Consider the following 26,312-nt stretch of genomic DNA (forward strand, 5'->3'; position numbering starts at 1 on the left):
AGAATATATAAAAATTTTCAGGAATTGACTACAGTTTATGTTTTCTAACCATGAAATAAATATAACATAATTTAAAAAGAACTAAAAAAGTAGACAGCTGAGGTAAAATATAGTATCAACATCATTTAGCAATCTTCATAGAATATAATCTTGTTCCCACACCACACCACCGCCCCCTCCCCAAGTATTTATCAACTTTCCACTATTTTCCTAAAAACATATCTATAAAGAAAAAAAGAAATAAAGGACCTATAGTGATTGTGCCTATAATATATATTCTTATTCACCAAAATTTTGTTAATTACCTCTTCAAGTAAAATTTGAATATAACTTCTTAAGCACATACTTAGCTGAGTGATCTGAACATGAAAGACACACTTTAAAATAGGATTTATCTTTGTGTGTTGTTACCTTATCTCTATTTACAGGTCAATCAAATAGCAAACTTCACCATGAAGTTCTTGATTTGTGGACCATGTGTTGCAAATACCTACTATTTTTATTTATTGTAATATTATTTTACACCGAGTATGTGTGTTAGTCCTTATAAATATTTTTCAACAAGAAAGCCTTTCATTGGAAGTTTATAGCCTTTTTTATTGTAGATATTTCAATTTATTGTTTACATATTAGTCACATTTGAAAAAGGAATTATAATCCCACTCTTTAGAACATGAGAAGACAATGGAAGGTACTGTTATACAAATGGAATATATGAACGCAAATGGTATATGTTATTTTCAACCACATTCATATTACACAGTTTTAAAATGATCTAATCTCTTACAGTGACCAAGTACTTATTTGAAAACATAGAGTTGATAGAGGATATATGCCACCTAAGTATCAGTTCAAAGACATAAACAATTTTATTGGTGGTACTCATGTGTGAAGAAAAGAACTGTTTACAATATGTAACCATCATGTTTCAGGGGACATGATTTAACAGTTAAGTTTTTATATGCCAAAGCAAGTTTAAGTATTAATTATTTTCTAAATAAACCACCAAAACTGGAATGCCATTTAACTATATTCAAGGAAAATGGTAAATTAGTTGACAAAATTTACCTACCTACTAGAGAAAATTTTAATCTGTTGAGATAGACAATGTAGGTAAGATTTAGCTTTTTGACACACAGAAGGCAACACCTGCTATTATGTGAACATTAGTTTAAAAAAATAAAAAAGCTTACTGCCATGAATACTTAGGTACTTGGCCAACTTCTAACCTAAGAGACATATGAAGCCACAACAAACAAACAAAACACCCCAGGAATAATAAAAACCTTCTTTCTTATCATAGCTTTATTTCTCTTCTGTTGTTTCAGTCTCCAAATACATCTGGCACAGTGCTGCATTAGGGCCGTATATAAGTGCATCAGTCTCATCTCCCAACTCTTGTTAACTGTTCCAGTAAACACACACAAGGATAATGGTCTTTAACATATCTGGCAATTTAGAAGTCTTGTCTTGAAGACGTTGAAAATGTCTAACTGGTGTTAGAAACTGTAGCTCTTTAAATGTAGAATTTGTTTCATCCAACTGCATTTTCTTTTTTACATTTTGCAAGTATGGTGTAATAGACACATTCTATTTAATTAAGCAGCTCTCCCTAGTTTCTGCATTGGGGTTTTAACATCATTGGTTATCTTGCTCTTTTTCGCAGGCTTGAGATACCACCTTTCTATGATGTTTATTTTCCATTTCAGGTTTTCCTGACTCTAGATTTGTTTTTCGGTTGAACAAGTCTCCTCAAAATTTTCTCCAAATTTAACCCTTTCTTGACTCTTCATTGTTAGAATATCTGCAGTTGAATGTTGCATTTCTTCAGTAGGCTGAGCTCTTGCCAGAATGGCCTTCTCATAGATTGAGATAATATTTCCAATAGAACTTGTAAGTGCTTCAACATGTGCATACCCAATATTTAGCAAGTCTTTTTGGCATCTGAAATATTTTTAATCAGTTTATTCAGTGTGTCCAATATTTCTTCTTTGGGGCATCGCTCATTAACCAGCTTTAGGCCTTCACAAAATGTCTTGTTTTCTTTTCGAGGAAGTAGTCTGTGTTCATCTTCTGACGTGGTAGTCCAAAGGACACAAATGATTTTTCATTTCTGGTTCAGGCTGGGGAACTACTGAGTTAGGAGGATTTTTAGCATTCTTCCTTTGCTGGCTCTCCACTCACTCAGATGAGCTTTTCTTTCTTTGCAGTTTCTTTGGGATGAGCCCATCTACTATCGATACTTGCTTTTGCTATAGTATGTCCGCACTGGTCTTGGGATTTTGACTTTTCTATCAGTTTGGTGTTAGAAAATGAAGCAGGCCTGGCTGTGATTTCAGATGTGACGCTTCTTGATATTGTCTTATTTCTTTTTACTTCCTGAGAAGAGCTGGTTTTGACGCTAGAGAAAACTATTCAATTGTAGTAATTCTTTCTCATGAGACCCTTTCCGAATTGTAACATTGGCAGAGGTTCCACTGATGCCTTGTTTCAGGGAGTCCAGGGTACTATGGGTATTATTGTGGTTTTCTAAATGAATTAAACTCACATTGAACAATTTGGCCACAAGCACAGGTTTCTTGAGCATGTTAGCACCCTGCTTTAGTTTCCTGTGGTTACTTGTTTCTTTTTATTATCGTTTTAATGTGAAACGCTTGGGCCCTGATTGGTTTGGCTCAGTGGATAGAGCGTCGGCCTGCGGACTGGAGGGTCCCAGGTTCGATTCCGGTCAAGGGCATGTACCTTGGTTGTGGGCACATCCCCGGTGGGAGGTGTGCAGGAGGCAGCTGATGGATGTTTCTCTCTCATCGATGTTTCTACCTCTCTATCCCTCTCCCTTCCTCTCTGTAAAAAAGCAATAAAATATATTTAAAAAATTAATGTGAAACTCTTGGCTTAATGTCATACATTGACCTTGGGGCTCATCTTTAATTGGTAACAACTGCAGATTTTTATTATTATTGTCCAGATTATGTGTGTCAATTGCTATAGTCAAATTAGTTAATTCATTAGAAGGTTTTAAAGGAATATATTTTTTCCTATTGTAATATTATTTTTGTGCCTTGTAGTCCTAAGGACATTTTCTTTATGAGACTTTTTTGTCTTAGGTTTCTTCTTGGACATGACCCTCATGTGTCATCACTCTCTAGTTGCTACTGGATAATATCCGCTTTTCCTGTTTATATGCAAAAAAAAGTTTTTCTTTTGGACATATGTTTCTTGAGTTTTTGTTTTCTTTTCTCTCTAAACACGAACTGGGCTCTCTGGCTCAGAGGAAGCTGCAGGCCATATGGTACTGCTGGGGCGCTCATCGTAGTGCAAGGTCACATGTGGTCTTAATTAAGGTGAAAAGATCCTGAAAAGAAATAATCATTAGAACAGCATTGCATGTCAAGATGGAACTCAGTGTCAGTGAGCTTCTCAGACAGTGTCTCATAAATGCTGTTGTTAACTAGGTGTAAGTCAATTACAGACATTCTGAGAACCTGGGAGGAAGCATGGTAGAGCTACACAAAATGTGAATCCATGGGAGATGTGAGAATGAGGTGCAGTCAGAAAGTGATTTAGAGAACTTTAAATGTGTCCAATTAGAACAGTGTATTCCACTTTCCATTGAAGGAACATTGTAATCTTCCTTTCCACTAAATGAGAGATGACATAGAATATTTGACTGCCATTGTGAGACCTATTAGGTAGAGCAGAGATTTTCAACCTTTTTCAGCTCATGGCACACAAAGTAATTACTAAAATCCCGTGGCACACCAAAAATATATATATTTTGCTGATCTGACAAAAATAGGTGTAATTTTGATTCATTCACACTGGACAGCTATTCTTATGTTCACTGTTGTCGTTTTTCTATTTGACAGTCTAAGGCAGTGGTCGGCAAACTCATTAGTCAACAGAGCGGCAAACCGCGGCTCGCGAGCCGCATGTGGCTCGTGAGCCGCAGTTTGCCGACCACTGGTCTAAGGGAAAAGGGGTCAAATAATCATATGCCCCTGATTAAATTGTCAATTGTTGCATGTTTTAAAAATTCTTGTGGCACACTGGTTGAAAATCACTGATGTAGAGTGTAGACGTATTCCAGAACATGTGACTAGAGATGCACATCATTGGAACCAAGGATCTTAACTAAAGTGAAGAGTCCTTTGGGTAAAGAAAATCACTTGAAAATTACAAACAATGTACTATTTCTGTAAATTTCAATTTCAGATTAACTTAAAAAATTGCAAACTGCTCTCTTTTAAAAAAATATCTGTGACCCCATATAGCTAATAAGTAACAACAATAAGATATATTTACCTGGCATGCAAAATTATGTACATCATTAAGAAAAAAATATTTTAGAATTTAATTATTCAGAAGAATAACAGAATAATGCAAACACAAAAGGGTATTTCTGTAATCTAGATGTGATCATAATTAAGTAAAAGTATCATGAAAACCACACAGCCAGAGAATTATATCTTTTAGGTTAAATCTGTAAAAAAAAAAAAAAAAAAAATACCATGTTTAAGGCTCCATTTTGAGAGCATTGGGGATCAGGAGGTAGAGGCCAAGATAAGAAATAGTATATTTTAATCGTGAAGGAAATAAAAGGCATGATTATATGTTAAATAGATAGTCATTTTGTAAACATTAAGTGGTATGACTGAAAAGGTATTAAAGCCCGCATGTCTAAAAGTGGAGATCAGCCCTAGCTCTGCCACTTACTAGCCTTATGCTTGTTCTGGTCCTTCATTTCTTCATGCCTCAGTTCCTCATCTGTAATGTAGGATAATGACATTTACCTCCTATAACAGTTTTAGTGAAGAGTAAATGAGATATTTAAGTACAGTATATAACATGGGGCCCAGAGTATACTAGTAAGTTCAAGTCCCACATCCACAAATGACTAGCCATATAACCTCAATTTACTCATCTATAAAATGGAATAATAGTGCCTTCCTTGTTATTGTTATGGCTAAATGAGGTAACTCACAGAGTCTAGTGTTATTTATACTATAATTTGTCAATTATATGTTGATGTCTTTAGTTTCTGATAAATAGTTTAATGTTCGGTAAGTATTTTCTGATATTGTCATTGCAGGGAAGTGTTTGAATTGGAAAGGTAGGAAGACTGTTGGAAAGATTGTGAACAGCCTTCCAAGTCACACGGGAGTTGTGTTGTGATGAGGTTGGAGAGCCAAGGGGATTGTAGGAATTTGTTCAGAGATTCCCAAGGTAGTGAGCCAGAAGCACAAGAAAGGAGAGGTGAATACAACGTAGATGTAGTTGGAAAAGGACAGTGAAAGGTGAGAAGAAACAAAAAGAATTAGCTTATACCTTATTCTGTCTTCAAAGAAGGAGTTTAAACCTGAGGCAGTTTAGGAAGGTGGTAATAGGAAGGAAATTTTCTTATAACAGGAGTTGCTAGCAACAGATTCACTAACAGCCAAGACTTTTCTTTTAAAGAACAGCTTATTTTACCAATATATAATTATGCATTGATATTTTTGACATATTAGGTTATTTCATTCGTTCAAACAACATTTATTGCACCATTTCCCAAATAATTATAATTACAGCATGCACAGTAATACACTATTTATTTAAATGTAAAATTGAGAAAGCTAATTTAATTGCAGCAAGAAATATGCTAAATCAATAAATGTACTCTAAAATGTGTAGTAGTATATAAACTATGCAAAGTACTTGGTATAATTTATGTTCTCCAACCTTTGATTATATTAGTATAGATTATAATTAACTTAGGGACCACTAAAAATAAATTAATTAATTCCATAGGTAGAGTAAGGAGGCTTACCAAATATTTGTAATATTTGTGAGTAAATCTCTTTTCATGTTTATGGAAGTCAGCAAATTAATTGCAAGGACTGAGAAGAAGCAATAAAAAGAAATGCATTTTTTGCCGAAACCGGTTTGGCTCAGTGGATAGAGCGTCGGCCTGCAGACTGAAGGGTCCCAGGTTCGATTCCGGTCAAGGGCATGTACCTTGGTTGCGGGCACATCCCCAGTAGGGGGTGTGCAGGAGGCAGCTGATCGATGTTTCTCTCCCATCGATGTTTCTAGCTCTCTATCCCTCTCCCTTCCTCTCTGTAAAAAATCAATAAAATATATTGGAAAAAAAAAAAAAGAAATGCATTTTTTAAAAAAGTTTTTTTTGAGATTGGAAACTCCAGTGTGTATTGTATGCAAATATTATTTAATCAGTAGCAGTGTTGTTCCTCCTTATATACGATTATATGGAAATTAGAATTGCCTATTTACTTCTAGGATGAAAATAAAGAATGATCTACTTTAGTGAGATCTGATGATAAATCAGTCTTCTGAGAGTGAATTAGCAAATTTTAAACAATAACTCTATGATTAGTGGTGGATAGAAATTTTTTCCTCTGTTTTCTAAGTTTGAAAATAATTACATCTTGTAAGTAAATGAGTTCATTTTACATTACATTATTTTAAGCTGCATAGGTCAAAACTGTGTTTCCTAATGTCACACCCTCGACATTAAATTACAGTAACCAAAATTATAGATTAGAATACCCATAATTAATGGAATTGATCCTGGTAGTATTAAAGCTCTCCCGAGAGTATAAATTACTGAGACAATATAGGTACCATCAATCTGGCATATTTCACAAATGCTTATGAATGGCTCATAGATGCAACTGCAAAAGCTAAACAAAGCTTGTAGACTTTGTGGGTCTAGAAAAAAAAATCATTGACCTAATAAGCCTTATCTATGAAGGAAAAATAGTATCTGGCTGATATTTCACTTATTTAAATTGCCTTGCTCCGTACATTAGCAAACATTTCAAGAAATCTATGTTTATTCACTGTCAGAAATTTTCTTTGTTCTGTAGGTTTGCTTTCTCAGTGGAGATTTATGGGGCTTTTTCCCCCAAAAAAATTATTCATCACAGTAAAAATTTACACAGGTCTTTAGAGGTTTTAGCAAACTAAAGTATTTAGTATTAATGTGGGGCTTTGTTATTTTAATGAAACATCCTTAGCCCTTTTTAGGCAACATCATGCCATACTACTGCAATTTATTCAATAAACACTCCTTGAATTTCTGAGCTCAAGTACTGGGTTAAGGCACTGAGGTATAAGAGGAGCTCCCACAGTAGCAACCATCCAATAATAAAGCACACCCTGTTGTGTGATTCTGATCACCCCTGCGACATGTCATCTCAGACAGATCTTTCATTGGGTTAGCCTTCAGGCGAGATGAGTTCAACCTTTTTCCCCTTGGAGCCAAACAAACCTGAGTTCAAATTCTGACTCTGCACCCTAAACAATGTAACTTGGGGCAGTTCACCTCTGTGATCCTCAGCTTCCTTGCCTATAAAAAAAAAGGGAAAGAATGGCACCAGCCTCCTAGGATCTTCATAAGAATTAAATGGGAGAATACAAATCTCTTAGCACTTGCCTGGCATATGGTTAGCACTTAAATGTTAAATGTTGTTAGCCCATTCATAATAATAGCTATTTCAGTGAACATATCCAGGAAATCTATTAATGGCAGTAATCACTACAATAAAATCTTGGTGACTAGAATGCCTGGGAAAGAGATGTTTTGATTAATTGGATTTTATAATTATATAGAAAGCCATGTGTATATCTGTCTTTATTATTCATAATATTTCTGAACTCTATTAGTCTACAACCCTCCTCCCACCCTCCCAACCACCTCCCTACTCCCTCCCAGTATTTTTGGCTTTACATTTTATACAGATGAAATGTGCAGCATATAGTGCTTAAATATAATTTTGTACAGATGGGCAGCACACAGGGTATAGATCACTGGTTGATCATTAAGACTTTGTTATTGTCTCTGGACCATTATCAGAGCATCAGGAATGGTTGCATACAGGCATCAGAGACTTGGCTTCCTCTATCCTATTCCAGAATACCCCCTAGGTCAGTGGTCGGCAAACTCATTAGTCAACAGAGCCAAATATCAACAGTACAGCGATTGAAATTTCTTTTGAGAGCCAAATTTTTTAAACTTAAACTTCTTCTAATGCCACTTCTTCAAAATAGACTCGCCCAGGCCGTGGTATTTTGTGGAAGAGCCACACTCAAGGGGCCAAAGAGCCGCATGTGGCTTGCGAGCCACGGTTTGCTGACCACTGCCCTAGGTTAACTGAAGGTGCTAGTTATTTTTTCCTGTAGCCTATTTGAGCCACTTTTCACCAGTAATCTTTTTCTGACCTCATACTAAAATAATTAAATTTCTGGCACCAACTCACTGGAAGTAAGTGCTAATCTCTCATGCTATCTGCGTTAGCAGGAAAACATTTTTCTACATCTACTAAAAATATTCTTTTAAATAGGAGACAAAAATAAATATGTGAAACGAGATAGGTAATATACTTTAGATCTCATTAAGAGTTCTTACATTCTAAATTCAGAAGCTCAAGATTTGCAAAAAACTATCAGAGCTGTCTTCAGTGTGCTGAGCATTTAACAAGATTTCATCGGTTCGCATGTGGAAGATGAGTAGCGCTGGCAGTTACAGACTAGCTTTCCCCTGCAGTGTGCGCTCTTTGCCGTGCACGCCTTATGTAACTCTGCTCGGCAGAAACCCATGAAAATACTGGAGCGGGTGGATGAAAACAATCAAATTGGCTGCATAAGAAATGACCAAAACACATTGTAGGTGGCCTAATCATTTCTTAGAAACATGCTTTGGTTCCATATTTTAATAATCTTATTAGAGAAAAATATCAAATGAATAACAGCTGTTATATACCAACATCACAATTAATTTGGCTCTGTTCTCAGTCAAATGCGTTAGATTCATGTCAGTAATTACACCTAACAGACTCATAGAACGAACAAACTGCACTGAACCCAACTGAGTCTCTAATGACTTTTTTTTTTTTTTTTGAAAATTATATTTGTTCCACCCACATTGAATCCCTGAGCCCCTGGGCTGCTTCAGAATCAGGGTTAAATCTATTGTTACACTAAATATGCAAAAGGATTATTATGGTTGAAAACCTTTCAGTGATGTTTAATTTAATTCTACAAGTGTTTATTGAGTGCCTACAGCTTTCTGAGCAGGGGTGACACATCCTAATCACACTATTGTTGTCTGACAACTCAGCACTATTAACCTACTTAAGGGGTTACTATCAGACTTTCTCCCTCTCTGTCTCTCTCTTCTGTGAGAAGTAATGGCTCTTGCTGCATATGTATGCATGCGTGTATGTGTCCACTCACACAGGGCAATGGGTACCATATAACATCTGTCCTTCAATTTTTCCCATATGGTTTACGTATGGAAACTTCCGTTTTTATGTCTAATCGATCCTCAATTGTTCCTTTCACACATGAACGATCTATAACAGACTATCTTCACTATTCAGTGGGGAAAAAATGGGGGGAAAACCCATATCTTAGTTTAAGAAAGCAGTTATGCCTTTGTTATAATGCTATTAGAAAAAAATTATAACCTAATCCTGGAATACTGATTGTCATCTAAATGAACAATGGGTTTCATATGCTCTTTCCTAATAGCTCAAAAAATGATGGTATGATTCATTTGGGAAGCAAAAAATAATAATCCTTTTAAATGTGCAATTAACTATGGATGACATAATACTTTTATTTGTTTGAACCAGTGTTAGAATCTGCTTTAAGTGCACATTGTGTAAAAAAAAAAATCTCTTTTTATCAGAGGAGATATGTCAGAGCTCCTGAATTTGATTTAGTCTTTTCTATTTGCCAAGCCCTGGACAGGGCTGCCTAGGAATTACTTGGAGCATCACTAAACAGGATGGAGGTGTGTGGGTCCAGGGGGCCGCAGGTCCAAGGTCCTAGGGCAGTGGTCGACAAACTGCGGCTCGCGAGCCGCGGTTTGCCGCTTTGTTGACTAATGAGTTTGCCGACCACTGGACTAGACTAAATGTTACCGTGTAGTTGGAAGCTGTGAGGATTAGGCAATTGTAGCCATATTGTGTGCAAAGAGGTAAAGGGTAGTATATGACAGTGGTCGGCAAACTCATTAGTCAACAGAGTGGCAAACCGCGGACCTAGGGCGTTCTTTTCAGATCTATATGACTCAGTGTTAGAAGAACCACATTCTCACAAGATGGTGTGTTAGACTGTGTTGTAATCTAAAAGTCAAAATGCATTGTTTTGTTTGGGTGTTTAGTCTCTCATTTTTATATCATAACCCCCATCTCAATTTTTAAGCTACTAATTTTATGTAGTTGAGTGTCTGAGGTTGAGGAAGTTTTCAAAATTCTCACCAGTATCTGTGCATTCCTGGTTTGAGTTGCTACCTCCTTTGATTTTCTCAAAAAGTATTTCTGCAAAAGGAAAATGTGTTCCCTCTAGTCCTTTTTTGTCAAAAACCCTTTGCACTTGCTTTCTTTTGCCAATTGAACCTTTTTTGAAATGCATCAGTAGGGAGAGCTTGCCTAGTGTTTGCTAGACAGGAGTAGCTGTAGGTGCATTTAAACAATCCAACTGGAAAAGGGGGTTTTTCTCTTTTTATTTGAAAACAATTGAAAATGAAAGGTGTGTGTCCCAGGACAGAGTGTTTAACCAACCTAGTTCTACTGAAATTCAGTATGGTATATGAAACTGCCTCCCCTGTGTCTTCCCCCATGTTTAAAAAGAAACTTTCCTTGTTTGAGGTAACGGGTTCTGAGTCAGAGCGCTATCTGACATAACCGGCATCCATTATGTTGTTAGGCCTTGTTGTATTTTTCTTTGCATCTCTTTTTCTTCACTCAAAGAGTCAGTGCAGCTTTGTTCTAAGGGCTATCTGATGATGTTTTCTTTAAAATATGTGTCGTTTTTTTTTAATTTATTTGAGAGAGAGAGGAAGGGAAAGGGAGAGAGAGAAACATCGATAGGCTGCCTCCCGCACTCCTCCTACTGAGGATCAAGCCCACAACCTGGGCATGTGCCCTGACCAGGAATCGAACCAGTGAACTCTTGTTTCATAGGTCGATGCTCAACCACTGAACCACACTGGCCAGGCCACAAGTCTGTATTCTTGAGGCGCCATTGCAAACATTTACACAGACAGTAATATGTCTTAAAGAAAAATGTATTATTTAAACAGAAATGAGGCCATATGCCAGGGTTTTGTTTTGCTTTGTTTTGAGGGGGGGAATATCCAGAAGCTACCGTAGTCGCTTGTCTCACAAACATGGCAGGGAAAGGCCTTTCTGGGGAAGCTGGCTATCTCGAAATCTCTGATTCAAGAAATACCAAGTTCCAGTTCACAAAGTGTAAGTCCTTTGTTATAAGCTTTTCCCCCTGGCCTGTGGGCAGTTTCAGAAACTCGTTTCTGATTGCCATGTAATGCTTTTCTGCGATTTTATCCATAAAACCGTTTGGATGTTTTGAGTTGATGATGCCTTTTCATCATTCTCCTGTACCTCCTTCCCTTCTTCGGGATTGTCGCGCTATCACACTCTTCCTGATGCATTGCTTCCTGGTGGGTGACATCATGGTTTGTGAGCAGTCTGATATATAAATAAAGTGGTGAGAACTGCCTCAGCAATTCAGTTTCTATTTAAAAGGAATTAAGCAGCCTCTCTCTCTGTTCTCTTATATTTTCCTCTACTTTGTGTTTTCACAACTCTATTAGGCACTATAGGAGGGCCCCTTTTTGCTTTCACTTCATTTCTAAAAAAACATTTAGTTGATTCAAAAATCTACTTGGAACTGCAATGCACCATGCCTTATAATAGACTCTCCTACCGATATGTTTTTGTCACACCAGAGTGTGTTGCTGTTCGGAAATGGTTAATAACTACTAATTTTCTAGGAGCAGTCCAGGAATGCTTCAATCAGATGTTTATTTTCACTGAGAGTAAAGGAGTGTTTATCTAGGAATAGTAATAGGAAAGAATGTATTAAACTTTGACCTTAATTCTTGACTATGTTGACATTATGTATTCATAGGTGGGCTTTGGTAGGTATGGAAATATGTGTGAGATCAATAAAACTTCAATATGTTCAAAAGTGAATATGGATATGATTTTACTAGATGAATTCACTAGCAAAGATGCCTTTTAAGGTGACAGTATACACATACACACAAACATATATATATATATATATATATATATATATATGTATATGTATATTAGAGGCCCAGTGCACGAAATTCCTGCATGGGTAGGGTCCCTAGGCCTGGCAGGCGATCAGGGCTGATCAGGGCCTTCTGGGTGCCGGCCAGGGCCTTCCTTCGTTCCACACCGCCCCCTGGTGGTCAGCGCACATCATAGTGAGCGGTCAAACTCCTGGTGGGTCAAACTCCTGAGGGGACAATTTGCATATTAGCCTTTTATTATATAGGATGCTATGTGTACATGTGTGTGTGTATGTGTGTCTATATTATTACATAGACTCTCACAAGTAAATGACTATTTGTGTCTGTGTAGTAATATAATTGGTCATGATAACTCATTTTTTAACTTTTTTTTCTGTTTTAACTTTTAGTGAAGTGTTTAGTTGTGGTACATTTACACCATGGAATACTATGCAACAGTAAAAAAGAAGGATCTCTTACCCTTTGGGACAGCATGGAGGGACCTGGAAAGTATTATGCTAAGTGAAATAAGTCAGTCAGAGAAAGACAAATATCACATGATCTCACTTATATACAGAATCTATCGAACAAAATAAACTGATGAACAGAGTAGATCCATTGACATAGAAGCGTGGAACAGAGACGAATCTCAGAGGGAAGGCAGGGGAGGGTGGGTAGGTGGGAAGACATCAACCAAAGAACTTGTATGCATATATGCATAACCCATGGACACAGATAGTAGTTTGGTGAAGGCCTGGAGTGGGCTAGAAGGAGTTAATGGGGAAAAAAGGAGACATATGTAATACTTTCAACCATAAAGATGTTTTTAAAAAACTACTTCGAAAGTCATACAGTATTGATATCAGGGTCTTGCATGACCCACCTTAGAACAAGACAGTCTGATAATTATTTTCAGTGTTCATTTACACGTACTCAGGTATTACATCTCAGACCATCCATCTGGAATTACTTTCTGCCAGAAATACAGCATTTAGAATTCCCCAGTGGGTGAAGGTAACAAACTATTTGGGAACTCTTTATGAACTTTCTTGACCAAGAGAGAACCAAGCCTTGTCCCACTACCATCCCCAAGGTGTGGGACCTTTTGGTTTCATATTAACCTCACAGAAATTTTCATTCCTGGAGTTCCATCTTGCCAAGGTGTTCCACCTGTGGCCTCACACATTGCTTTAAGTCAGGGATGGGGAACATCTCGCCTGCGGGCCATATAAGGCTAGTAAAATCATTTGGTCTGGCCCTAACAAGACATTAGGGGTGAGCTTAATCAAATGTTTGACCAAATATAGCAGACTAATGCTTAAGTTGACAAGTTTGGCCCGAAAATAATGTTATAAATATCCAAATGACCCTTGGCAGAAAAAAGCTTCCCCACCCCGATCTAGGTGATTCCCATCCCTTACTTTATGGCCAGCCAAAATGTTTCATTAGAACTTTGTATTCTACCTGGTTTTATTTTCTGATGTAAGGCTTTTTATTGTTGACTAGAGGCCTGATGCACGAAATTCGTGCAAGAGTAGGCCTTCCTTCCCCCGCTGCCAGCACCGGCTTCCCTCTAGCACCTGGACACTGGCTTCCCTCGCAGCCCCGGCTTCCTCCGGAAGGATGTCTGGTCTAATTAGTGTATTACGCTTTTATTATTATAGATAGTATTACAGATATCTCCCATCCATCCCCCTTTACCCACTTCCTCCCAGCCCCAGCTAACCCTCCTAGGTCTTCACTATTGCCTGTATCCATATGCTATGAATATAAGTATATAAGTTTTTTTTGGTTTATCTCTTCTCATTCCCCCAACCCCACATCAAGATATGTCAGTCTGTTCCATGCCTCCATGCTTTGGGTCTTATTTTGTTGGTCAATTCATTTTCTTTGTTCAATTCCACAAATAATTGAGATCATGTAATATTCATCTTTCTCAGATTGGCTTATTCCACTTAGCATAATATTTTTCAGGTACATAGTCTTATTAGTCTCAGTTTTGGTAACAACTTTCTGATTTCCTCCTAGATCACCCACCCCTCTTTGCCCCTGACCCTGTTCATATTGCTACTTGCCAGGCTAATGCAGGGCCATCATTCAGCTTGAGTTTCTTCATTTGAAAGAGCACTGCTGTTTTCTGTTGATACCTTGTGACACTTTGGCAGGTGCCTCAGAAACCCTATCACAATGGCTGGGTTCCTGCACTTCAGATTCTTGGTGTCCTCCTAGGGCAGTAGTTCTCAAAGTGTGGTCCCTGGACCAGTAGCTTCAGTATAGCCTGGGATTTGTTAGGAATGCAAATTTTCTGGCCTTGGCCCAGAACTACTGAATAAGAAACTGGGTGGGAATAAGGGGGAGAGCAATCCATTTTTTTAACAAGCTCTCTGGGTGATTCTACATGCACACCAAAGGTTAAGAACCCTAGAGTCCAATGACTAGACTCATCTTTTACAACTGAGACACTAATAGCATTTGCTCAAGGGCATCAAGTTAAATTTAGTGCTAAATAGTAGATCCAGAGCAGAGCCTGTCTCTGCCCACTGCTCTTTCTACTATACTACCATGCATTGCTAGTGTTTAAACTTGTTTTTAGTCATTTATATTTGGTCATGACAGATTATTGTGCATATGAAAATGAGTGGCTTATCCTCCAAGGTTTGCATTCCTATAATTTTTGAACTTACTACCAGTGATGAGATCAGTCAGAATCAAGTTGTTTTCAGTGATAAGGTGGGAGAGTGTCCTTGGCTTTGGAACTTTACAGAGGACTCAGCAGTGTCTTTGTGTTGTCCAGCATGGCTTTGATGGTGGACATTGCCTTGTTTTTGAAACTACAACATACTAAAGTGAACTCAAGAAACTAGTACTGAACTGAAATACGTAAAAGCTTCCTGATTAACCAACAGAAAACTCACAGGAGAGAACCCTGATACCCAAGGACAGAAGGTGGAGACCACATAAAGACTTATATCTGCCTTGCCTGGGAGGGAAGACAGATGACACACACTATTAGAAAACACCTTTGCCTGTGGCCACTTAAGAGATTAAAAGTAACAATTACCCTCCAGGCAGAAGCAGCTGCCCCACCCTATTGAAAAAACTCTGGCCACACCTGAGGATGATTGCCTGGGGGCAATTCATGTCAGAATCCTATTAGGCTGTAGACAGAGGCGGTCTCTGGAGGCTTTGAGTTTTTGCCTGATCCAATTAGTCAGAAACAGCCTTTAACACTGTCCTGCACTAGAGATTGAAAGGTGTAAAGGATCTACCTAATACATAGTCACCGAAACAGACAACCAAAATGAGGAAACAAAGAAACAACCCCCAAATGAAAGAACTAGAGAATTCTCTAGAAGAAGAGATAAATGAAGCAGAGATAAGAAATTTATCTGAAACAGAGTTCAGAGTGAAGATGTTAAAAATGCTCAACAGTATGAAAAAAAAAGATATAGTAACTATAAAATAAGAACAGTCTGAGATAAACAATGACATAACACGCAAATGAACACTTTGGAATGAATACACAGCAGATTAGGGGAAGCTGAGGATTGAATCAGTGAATTAGAAGACAGAGTTGAAAATATCACTCAATTAGAGAACCAAAAAGAAAAAAAAATTAAAAAAACAGGAGGACAGCTTAAGGGAGCTGTGGGACAATGTGAAACGTAACAATTCAATATAATAAAAGCCTCGCGACCAAATGGTAGAAGACCACAATGACTTGTCGACCAGTTGCTATGACACGCACTGACCACCAGGGGGCAGATGCTCAATGCAGGAGCTGCCCCCTGGTGGTAAGTGCATTCCCACAGTGGGAGCGCTGTTCAGCTGAGTGGGATGAGTGGCGCTCCCACAGCAGGAGCAGCTGCTCAGGGTCCACAGCTGCTCAGCTGACCGGGATGAGCCGCGCTCACACAGCAAGCTGATCCCCTCAGGCCATGCCCCAACCAGTGCACAAATCCCTTGCACTGGGCCTCTAGTATTAGAATAGTAGGTGTGCCAGATGAGGCAGAAAGGGAGAAAGGAATAGGGAAGGTGTTTGAAGAAATAATGGTAGAAAACTTCCCTAACCTGGTAAAGGAAAAAGTCACACAAGTGCAGGAGCCACAGGGAACCCCAAACAAGAAGAACCCAAACAGACCCACTCCCAGACACTTCATAATTAAAATGCCAAAAATTAAAGACAAAGAGAGAATCTTAAAGGCAGCAAGAGAAAAGCAAACTGTTACCTACAAAGGAGTTTCCATAAGGCTGACACCTGATTTCTCATCAGAAACTCTACAGGCCAGAAGGGAATGGCATGAAGTACTCAAGGTAATGGAAAGCAAGGATCTGAGACCAAGATTACTATATCCAGCAAGGCTATCATTCAAAATAGACGGTCAAATAAAGAGCGTCCCAGACAGAAGAAAAGGCTAAAGGAGTTCATCACCACCAAACCAGCATTACAAGAAATGCTAAAGGGAATGCTGTAAGAGATTGCTAAGAAGAAGAAACAGAGAGAGAAACCTAGCCATACAGAATTAAAATGGCTATATATAAGTACCTCTCAACAATAACCCTAAATGTAAATGGATTAAATGCTCCAATCAAAAGGTGTAGGGTAGCTGAATGGATACAAAAACATGACCCAACTATATGCTGTCTACAAGAGACCCACCTCAAAACAAAAGACATACACAGGATGAAAGTGAAGGGATGGAAAAAAATTTTCCATGCAAATGGAAAAGAAAAAAAAAAGCTGGAGTAGCAATACTCATATCCAACAAAACATACTTTAAAAGCATCATGCTAAGCGAAATAAGCCAGTCAGAGAAAGATAAATATCATATGATCTCACTCATTTGTAGAATAAAATGAACAACATAAACTGAAAAACAAAAATAGAGCCAGAGAAGGGAAAATATCCCAGAATATAATAGAAATAATCCTGTTATTTGCAGATTTTTAATATTTCCTACAACTTTTGTGATATCATACTATGTTAGTACAGTTTTAGTAATATTGTTATATTTAAAATCCTTTTATTCTTGAAATATTTTTTTGCATGTAATATTATATGTAAGATCATTTTTCTTGAATAATTGGTATTTATTGCATGTAACATCATATTAAAAAAAATAAAGAAACTGGTACTAAGGAATGATCATTTGCATTCTGTGTGTATGTGAGTGTTTAGTTGGTAAAATGAATTACCAAAAATTTCTTAAGTAACAATGCCCCTGGTATGTTAAAATAGAATTACTTGTGAGGAGGAGGTAGATAATGAATTATATGACTGTTTAGGAACACATCTATTGAAGAGCAAGTTTACCTTGTATTAGTTATTAATTATTATTAGTATACTTGTTCTATAATTATCCTTATTTGAACATACTTTAAGGCCTTCTGTTTCCTCTGGAAGGATGTTCTTGTATATTCTCCAGATAGTAAATAAACATGTCTGAGTTTTCATTTGTCTCAGTTTGACATCTTTGCCCCACATACCCTCATAGACCTGAACCTAAAGGAAAGGCCATCCAAAACTACTATTTCAATTTTTTTCCGCTTTCAATTTTATTTTCCACAGCCAAACATTTCTTCCCAATGATAATTGGACCATTGAAATAATTATATTACTAAATCATGCTTGAGTGGATTGAAAAAGTTAGTGCAGCCTCTAAAGGAAGTGACTTAACCACTGGGAAATTCTTCTTTGAGATGATTTTATGAATGTTAAAATAAAATAGCATTAAGAAATTATCAGGAATAGTAACTACTACATCTTTTTGAAGACCTTGTAATCTTTTTCAAATGTTAATAAGAAACTTGTGAGAAATGGGCAATCAAGACAGCTTATTATGTTGCAGATGGATTTTATTTTTTACCAACATTGGCTATGTAGTTTGCAGGGCTCACTGAAAAATGAAAATATGAACCTCTTGTTCAAAGATTGCTAATTTCAAGATGGCAGTAGCAGAGTATTAAACCAACTATGGGGTCCTTTAGAGCACGGGGCCCTATGTGATTGCATGGGTCACAAGCCCAGGGAGCCCTTGTGTTTTGCTTAAGCGATACAGTTAATGAAAGAAGCAAAATCTGCACCCCTTTATTCCTGGAACAAAAGGAACATTTTAACTTGAATAAAAGTGAGAATCTTTTAACAAACATCCACTTCTAAAAAAAAAAATCTCTTCCTGCCAGTGACCTCTTTTATTTATTTCAAAATGTCTATCTTTCCCCATCAATTCCAGCATGATCTCTGTAGCAAATAAAAAGGGGAGCTTTTCCCTTGAGAACTTCTGTCAAGAAACTATCTTATTCAGCCCTCTTCTGATATACTAAGAAATAGTTCTCATCTCTCTTAAAGTAGGTTTGAACATTTCTCTCTGATGAATACTTTACATACTCTGAGCAAACAGCTTCAAATGTCTCACATATTTTGTTGAAGAGATTCCTATTTTTCTTTTTTAATCCCCAGTGGCTTAAGGGATCATATCTACAGATAGTTTACATCACATTCTCTGTAAGTAATATAATAGGGCTTATAGTATTTCATTCTGCAGCATTATCTTTGGGTCTGTTTGCAATTGATGCTGGGTTCGCTTAGGTTTATAGCAATCCTTTGAAATTTGTTTTGCGTGATTTGGTTTTCATAAAACATCAGGATGCTCTCTAGATTATCCAGGCCAGTTCCCTGCTTCAAGGTATGCTCGCATGTAACTGAAAGACAAATGGTTAGACAGCATGTTTTTAAATATCCCAGGAGAAGGAACGTGTGATAGCAGCAATAACCCTTATACAGGGAGGGATGTTCAGGGAACCACGAACTGCACTTATATCCCTCACAAGTCGCATTGTTCTTGCAATCATTATTCTTTTTTTATTTGAAATTGTTTGATGTATCTTATTTTTTTTTAACTCTGGTCAGAGTCTTTTATTTCTAAACCTAACTTTAATTACATTTTGTTGAGAAAATGCACAGCAGAAATATACTTTTCTAACCAGTATATTCCACATGTAAAACTCTAGAAAACTGTTATCATGTTCTGTTCATTTGTCAGTCCTTTTTGATACGTAAACATATATCTTGGTTAATCATTATGACTGCATGTTTCTCTTTGTTAATGAAAAACTGTGGAATTATTCAGTTTTTCTTAAAAGTTCACTCATTTTTATATTTCCGATGCTCTTTGGTATTCAGTATATTCACAGCATGCTCAGAGTTTCCCTCACTGGCCCATTGGCTCTAAAATTTATTAGAATAATTTTATTTACTATATGTTTATGTCATATTGGAAATGTTAGGAGAAAAATTGAATTTTGAATGTGAAAGTTTCTTCTTTTATCAAAAGGAAAAATGCATTCTCTGACATTAATAAAAGTCATGCTGGCATTCTCTTTTAAGAAACTCACTAAAATGACAAAGAGCACACAAAAAACCACAATTAGATATTTGGTTGAAAGGAGTTGGTTTTCTTATCTGATAAATTCTAATACACGAAAATAAAATAACCATTAATAAGAAGTGCAAACCTGGCAGATATATTGATATTTGGAGCATCTGTCATTATTTCATGTGTTAAATAAATTTGACTTTTTTGCAAATATTGCTGCATTTTTTGCTGAAAAAATACTATGATGAGTGGATGTGTTTATTCAGTTCTCAGTGAGGTACTGGCTGTATCAAGGTTTTGGAAAAACAAACATGTATTTTTTATCTCTAAGTATATTAACTAATCTATAAAGGCTTGACATTCATTAATGCTTAGTGAGGGAAAAAATGAGTTCTAGAGATTGCATTTTGCTCAGTACTGCATAACTTACTTTCACAAGTCCTACTTAAGCTTTGATTTCTAAATCTCTCCCCAGTGAAATCATACCTCAAAGATGTTTCATTAAAATGACAAGATAAGCTGTCTTCCATTCATATGCTGGAGTAGGGGCAAGGGACAGAGTTCTGGGAGATCTTGCAAAACCATTCCTGAGCTTTAGGGGAAACAAGCACAAAGTATTGACCCCAGTGAAAAATTGGCAGCATCTCCATCTTGAAGATAATAGGTGAGAAGAGGTGCCAACTATGTGCCAAGCACTGGCTTGTCGTCATCTTTTGTTGACTCATACAGAGAACATGGAGGTGGGACCTGTGCACTGTAGGGACTGTGAGAACGACTGTGTCTTCTGTTATGCATGTTAGAAAATATTTTAAGTGCATAGTTTCATTGTCATAGCTTTCTGCACTGTGCAGTCCTCCACTCCTGTCTACCCCTCTCCTATTTGTTTAATTTAGGTAACACTGGTTTATAACATTACATAAAGTTTCAGGTGTGCTACATTATAATGCAATTTTGGTATGTATGAAGAACCCCCTCTTACCTTTTGAAATATTTTCTCAGAGAGTTGGTAATAGTTCACATGCCTTCATTATATAATTTTGAACCATGTGAAATTGTTGCTCATTGGCCATTTTTTGGCCTATAAAAATGGTAACTTCACAAGGTTCAATCTAATAAAAAATATACAATTCCCCAAACAGAAAGGTAATACCCTTAACCACTTTTTATTGTCTATGAAACTCAAACTCTGCCTTAGTTGATCATTTACTGGCTAAGTCTGACATTTAAGAGAATTTTCTAGCAGATTATTTGGCGTTAAAAGAGATTTCAAATAGGAAACCTTGTCCTGGTTCATGCAGAGCTGCCTTGAGAAACAGGCCTTAATGAAGTCACCTAATCAGTAGCCTGATCCCCTGTGGACACAGTTCTATTGGCAAGTATTTCTTCAGAGAAAGTGCAGTGTGGCTGTTTAATGTATCATTTTCTTTATTTTTGTTCTAAATGAATAAGCCCTGGTCATTCTAATGAGATTTCAAGACACTGTCTCATATCTTGGATAGAGCTGCATGTTGACAAATTTTCCAGAGCCATTGGTTTGCAAATAACCTCTTAAATGAAGATGATTAATCCATCCAGCATGTGTTGACCTCTTCAGTTTGGCCCTGCGGTGGAAGTGACTTCTTCCTTCATTTACTCCCCATTTCAAGGTGCATTAAATAGCTTCCTCTAGACAGGCTACAAAGAAGATTGCAGCAATGAATAGATTATCTCAATATACTTTTCCTTTTTTATTAAAGATAGTGCTAATGTGAGTGATTAGTTACCAAAACAAATATAATTATACTAGAGGCCCGGTGCACGAAATTTGTGCACTGGGGGGGGGGGAGGGTGTCCCTCAGCCTAACCTGCACCCTCTCCAATCTGGGACCCCACGGGGATCGGGCCTAAACAGGCAGTCAGACATCCCTTTCACAATCCAGGACTGCTAGCTCCCAACTGCTCGCCTGCCTGCCTGATTACCCCTAACCGCTTCTGCCTGCCAGCCTGATCACCCCCTAACCACTCCCCTGCCAGCCTGATCGACGCTTAACTGTTCCCCTGCCGGCCCGATCATCCCCAACTGCCCTCCCCTGACAGCCCAGTCACCCCCAAATGCCCTTCCCTGCATATTCCCTCTTTATTAGATAGGGTTTTTTTCTTTAACGTATTGGGCAGTGTACCTGCCATGGTCTTGACAAACCAGTAAAAATGTAAACCCAAACTAAAAGTGTCATAAAATAAAGTCCTTAAACAGGAATTTCATGAGACCTTGGAAAGGTGATATCATGTGGTTGTTTCTTCCTTTCTTCCTTCTCTTTCTTTTTCTTGATGTTTCATCTTTTGTCCTTTCTTTCTTTTCTCCTTTTATTCCTTTTCTGTCCTCTCTTTCTCTTAACTTTTCCATTGGTAGAATCGTTAGTACTTGAATCTGTCTTGCTTCCAGAAGACTAAGAAGAGGGAAACACACCGTCATCTGAAGAAAAAGATGATCTATGTTGGGATCGGTGGTGTTTCTGGTTTTGCTCTTTTCCCGGTTTGTTTGTCATTTCTGCGGGCCCCGGCATCTTCAGGACTTGTGCGTGGGCACTTCTTATTCATGTCTACGAAACCTCCCTGCCTTGGTGAAAACTGTAGGGGAAAAGGCCTTCCTGGGTGGGCTCAAGCCCTGTCCGAGGTGCTGAGGAACCAGGGTGGGGAGCACCCGCCACCGCCTTGCAGAGCCAACCTCCGGACCATGGGGTACTCCCCAGTAATGTAACTGCAGTGTCCCCGTTTGCCTTCAGAAATTAGTTGTAAGTTACTTCCGATGTGAAACCCTACCTCAGACATTTCCTTTGCGGTTTCTAAAGATTTTAAACAAAATCCATTTACCTCCCTAACCTGGTCAGAAGTTTCTACCCAATGGGAGAGGTTTGCTGTGCAGCATCGCCCAGATACCGCCCCCCATGTCCAATCACTCCACTGGGGGCAAGGGAAATTCCAAGGCTATAGGTGTGTGTGTGGGGGGGATCACTCCATGGGGGCGTAGGCCCTTTGGAGGCTGACACTCCAGGCTGCTGCTGGGAGGAGATCGCTCTGGGGGGCGTGGCTGCCACCCAGGCCTACACCCCTGGGCTGTGGCTGGGAGCTAATGGCGCTGGGGTTGGGGGGGGGTGGGGGGGAGCGTGGGCGACTCCCAGCCGACAAGCCGCAGCTGCCGGCTCTCATCGGCAGCCCTCCCTGGGACTGGGGAACTCCGGCAGCCAGAGAGAACTGGGCGCCACCATCTTGTGTCTATGGGCACTGCCATTTTGTCGCAGAGTGATGGTAAATTTGCATATTACTCTTTTATTAGATAAGGATTTTTAACGCTTCCCAAGATAGGTAATTGCTTTAAGAAATCATGATGCGTTCTTTTCTGGAAATAGAAAATCCTAGTCCTATTGAACACACGGATTCCCTATATACTAAGAGCACAGGTACTGTGTTCCTTCTAAAGCAGGGGTAGGGAACCTTTTTTCTGCCAAGGGCCATTTGGATATTTACAACATCATTTGCAGGCCATACAAAATTATCAACTTAAAAATTAGTCTGCTATATTTGGTCAAATATTTAATTAACTCACCCCTAATGCCTTGGCAGGGCCAGACCAAATGATTTCGCTGGCCAGAAGTTCCCCACCCCTGGTCTAAAGGATAAGGATAAATTTCCCTTATACTGAAAATCACCAGTTGCCACAGAAATGGAGTGAAAAATTGTCCTTACAGATTATTTGTGGACTGCAGTTTCCCCCTGTGGATGTGCAGGCTATAAATAGGAAATAAACAATCTAATGAAATCAGGTAGTATGCAAAGATTTCACTGGGACTTAGGTGAGCAAATCGTAAAAAGAACAAAATATCTTCGAGTCCTAAATCTTTGCCAAGAACCATTTAGTAACCTCCTTACTCTCCACCTTTTTGGCAGGTACCACTTTTAAACCCCATTTTTGAAGAGTAACAGTATTTGATTTTGAATATTTTTTTACTAATCTTAAAGAGGAAAAATAAGAATATTAAAAAATATTACTGTTCAGTGTACAAGCAAAATAACCACAGTCTTCAATATCCTTTATTTAATAAAAACCAGCAATTTCTTTTTTATAACATATTTATCTGAGGTAATTTATCAGTATAAAGACTACAAAAATAACTTGTTTCTCTAAATGGAAGATTTTTGGCTTCAGCAAATACTTGAGTCATGCCCAAAGTATAACATAAAAATTAGGATGTTCTATTAAATTAGTGTTCTAGGGGCCAAAAATTTGTAGTATTTTTCTCTCTGTTCTATAGATATATTACCTATCAAACAAGTAGAGATTTTTAGAGAGTATTTCATTTTTGCTTGGATTGACCAGCAAGGCTCTTAATTTATTAGCCAAAACTTCTCTTAATTTTCAAATTAGACCACATAGAGAAAGAAATACACAATTTACTTATTTGCAGCAATGTAACCTTAAGAGGATGCATTGCCATTCTCGGTTTTGCACACAGCTATCCACCAAGTAATCGTCCAGTGGTTGTGTGTGAAAGCTTGAAGGAGTAAATTAAAAACTAAATAAGCAATGTGCTGAGGGAATGATTGAAGCAATACTGATTAACTGTGTCTAGTCCTCCCTGCTTTTCCTCTCTGTAGCCTACTATCCCAACAAGAGACATGGTTGAACAAATTTAAAATTGTAAGTCTTTTCTATTTAAACCTAAGAGAGAAATTAGGTGCCTATTTACAAGTCTGTCCCTGACCACAGTTCTGTCCATTTCAATAAAAACAATATTTACAAACAGTAGTTACACGATAGTAGCTAGAAAGCAATGTAGTTACTTCATAAAACAATCCTATATAATAATATGCGAATAGACTGAAAGGCAGAACAACAGAACAACTGGTCGCTATAACGTGCGCTGACCACCAGGGAGTGCGCGTGGAACATGGCGGGTGTCAGCAGCAGGCGGCAGAGCGCGGAACATGGCAGGTGTCAGCCGGGGCAGGATGGTGGAGCAGGTGAGCGTGGGCGCCAGACCAAGGCAGGGTGCCGGTCACTGTCATTGGGGTAAGCCTCTGGTGGTTACTGAAAATTCTTTGCTACCACATGCTGCGGTCACACACCTGCTGCTGGTGCCGACCACACTCGCACCCGCTGCCAGTGCTGGAGCTACCACTTGCACCCGCTGCCAGTGCCCGGCGCTGGCCCCAATCTCTCGGTGCCGTTAGCAGGTGCGAGCAGTGGCTGCCAGCCCCAATCGCCCCTCCAGGCTTCTCCACCTCTCCCTGTTCCTGAGGGGTGATCAGGGCCGACAGCCACCTCTCGCACCCGCTGCCAGCGAAGGCCCTGCTCGCACCCACTGCCGGAGCCGCCGCTCATACCAGCTGGCAGCACCAGCCCTGCTCACACCCGCAGCCGGCGTCGGAGCCACTGTTTGCATCTGCTGCCGGCACCCAGTGCCGGTCCCAATCATTTGGCTCAGTCAGCAGGTGCAAGTGGTGGCTGTCAGCCCCGATTGCCCCTGAGGGCTTCTCCACCTCCCCCTGCTCCTGAGGGGCAATCGGGGCAGCAGTCACTGCTTGCACCCGCTGCTGGCGCCGGCCCCAATGGCTTCGTGCCATCAGTGGGTACATGTGGGGCCTGCGCCATCAGCATGTGGGAGTGGCAGCAGTAGGAGCAGGGATGTTGGAAGACACAGGATTGGGGGCCGCAGTGGAAGGGGCCAGGCATGGGCTCAGAGGATGGGCTGAGACCTGCCCCTGTGCCCACCACAGCCTTGCGGCCCACAGTTCCTTTCAAGGTGCACGGATTTGTGCACTGGGCCCTTAGTCTATATATATAAAAGCCTTAGCGACCATCCAACCATTAAACCATTAACTATGACATGCAATGACCACCAGGGGGCAGATGCTCAACACACAGGCATGGAAGCATGGAAAAGACTGATGAATCTCAGAGGAAAGGGAAGATGGGGGAGGGTGGGAAGAGATTAACCAAAGATCTTATATGCATGTTAGAGGCCCCGTGTACTGGTGGGGTCCTTTGACCTGGCCTGTGGGGATCAGGCCAAAACTGACCTGGATTCATGAACTGGTGGGGTCCCTCGGCCTGGCCTGTAGAGATCGGGCCAAATCCATGCACTGGACCTCTGACATCTCCTGAGGGGTCCCAGATTGCGAGAGGGCGCAGGCCAGGCCGAGGGACACCAACAGTAAACGAATCCGTGCACCAGGCCTCTAGTATACGATATAAATAATGTAAGTTTATTTTAATTAATTATTTATTTTATTTTTTCCCATCATCATTAATCCCTCTATACCCTCTTCTACCACCACCCCTCAATCACCACACTATTGTCCATGTTTGTGGGTTCTCTTCCTCTCCCTCTTTTTTTCCCTTTTTGTTCAATTCCTCTTTAAAAATAAAAATTGAAGAAATACAAAAGTCAAGTAGAAACATCAACTTGAAATAATGCATTTATGAAGTTAAACTTCTAAGAATGACAATCTTTAAATGCCAGCATTTTCTCTGATTTTACCAGTTTTTAGCAGGTTATTTAAGCATAATTTTCATTCATCACTTTATATTAAAAGAACCATATAATGTTCACAAATTGACATAATTATATCTCTGAGGTATTGGTACCTAATTTTGTAATTCTATAACATTTTCTACCAACTGGTCAACTTCCTTGTAATTCAATGGAATCCATATTATTTATTCAATAATCTGTAATTAGAGACTTCCTCTAATGAAGCATCCTATGCTTTATTGTCCTGTGTTCTTGAGAGCTTTGTGGGTTTCAATTTTAGAAAATTTGAACTTAGAAGAGCTATTTTTCCCCCCAGATGCATTTATAAAATAATGAAGAGGTTAATCACTATTG

General features: G+C 38.9%; 1 protein-coding gene and 1 pseudogene across 2 annotated transcripts in view; one reads left to right on the top strand and one right to left on the bottom strand.

The window, feature by feature from the left end:
• Positions 1–26,312, top strand: part of DIAPH2 (diaphanous related formin 2) — a 1,007,470-nt gene that overhangs the window by 800,466 nt on the left and 180,692 nt on the right. The window lies entirely within an intron of this gene.
• LOC308239440 (cytoskeleton-associated protein 2-like) lies at positions 1,306–2,587 on the bottom strand (annotated as a pseudogene). Its single transcript has one exon. The product of its transcript is annotated as a cytoskeleton-associated protein 2-like (transcript).

This window comes from Plecotus auritus (assembly GCF_963455305.1).
Source record: "Plecotus auritus genome assembly, chromosome: X".
NCBI lineage: Eukaryota > Metazoa > Chordata > Mammalia > Chiroptera > Vespertilionidae > Plecotus > Plecotus auritus.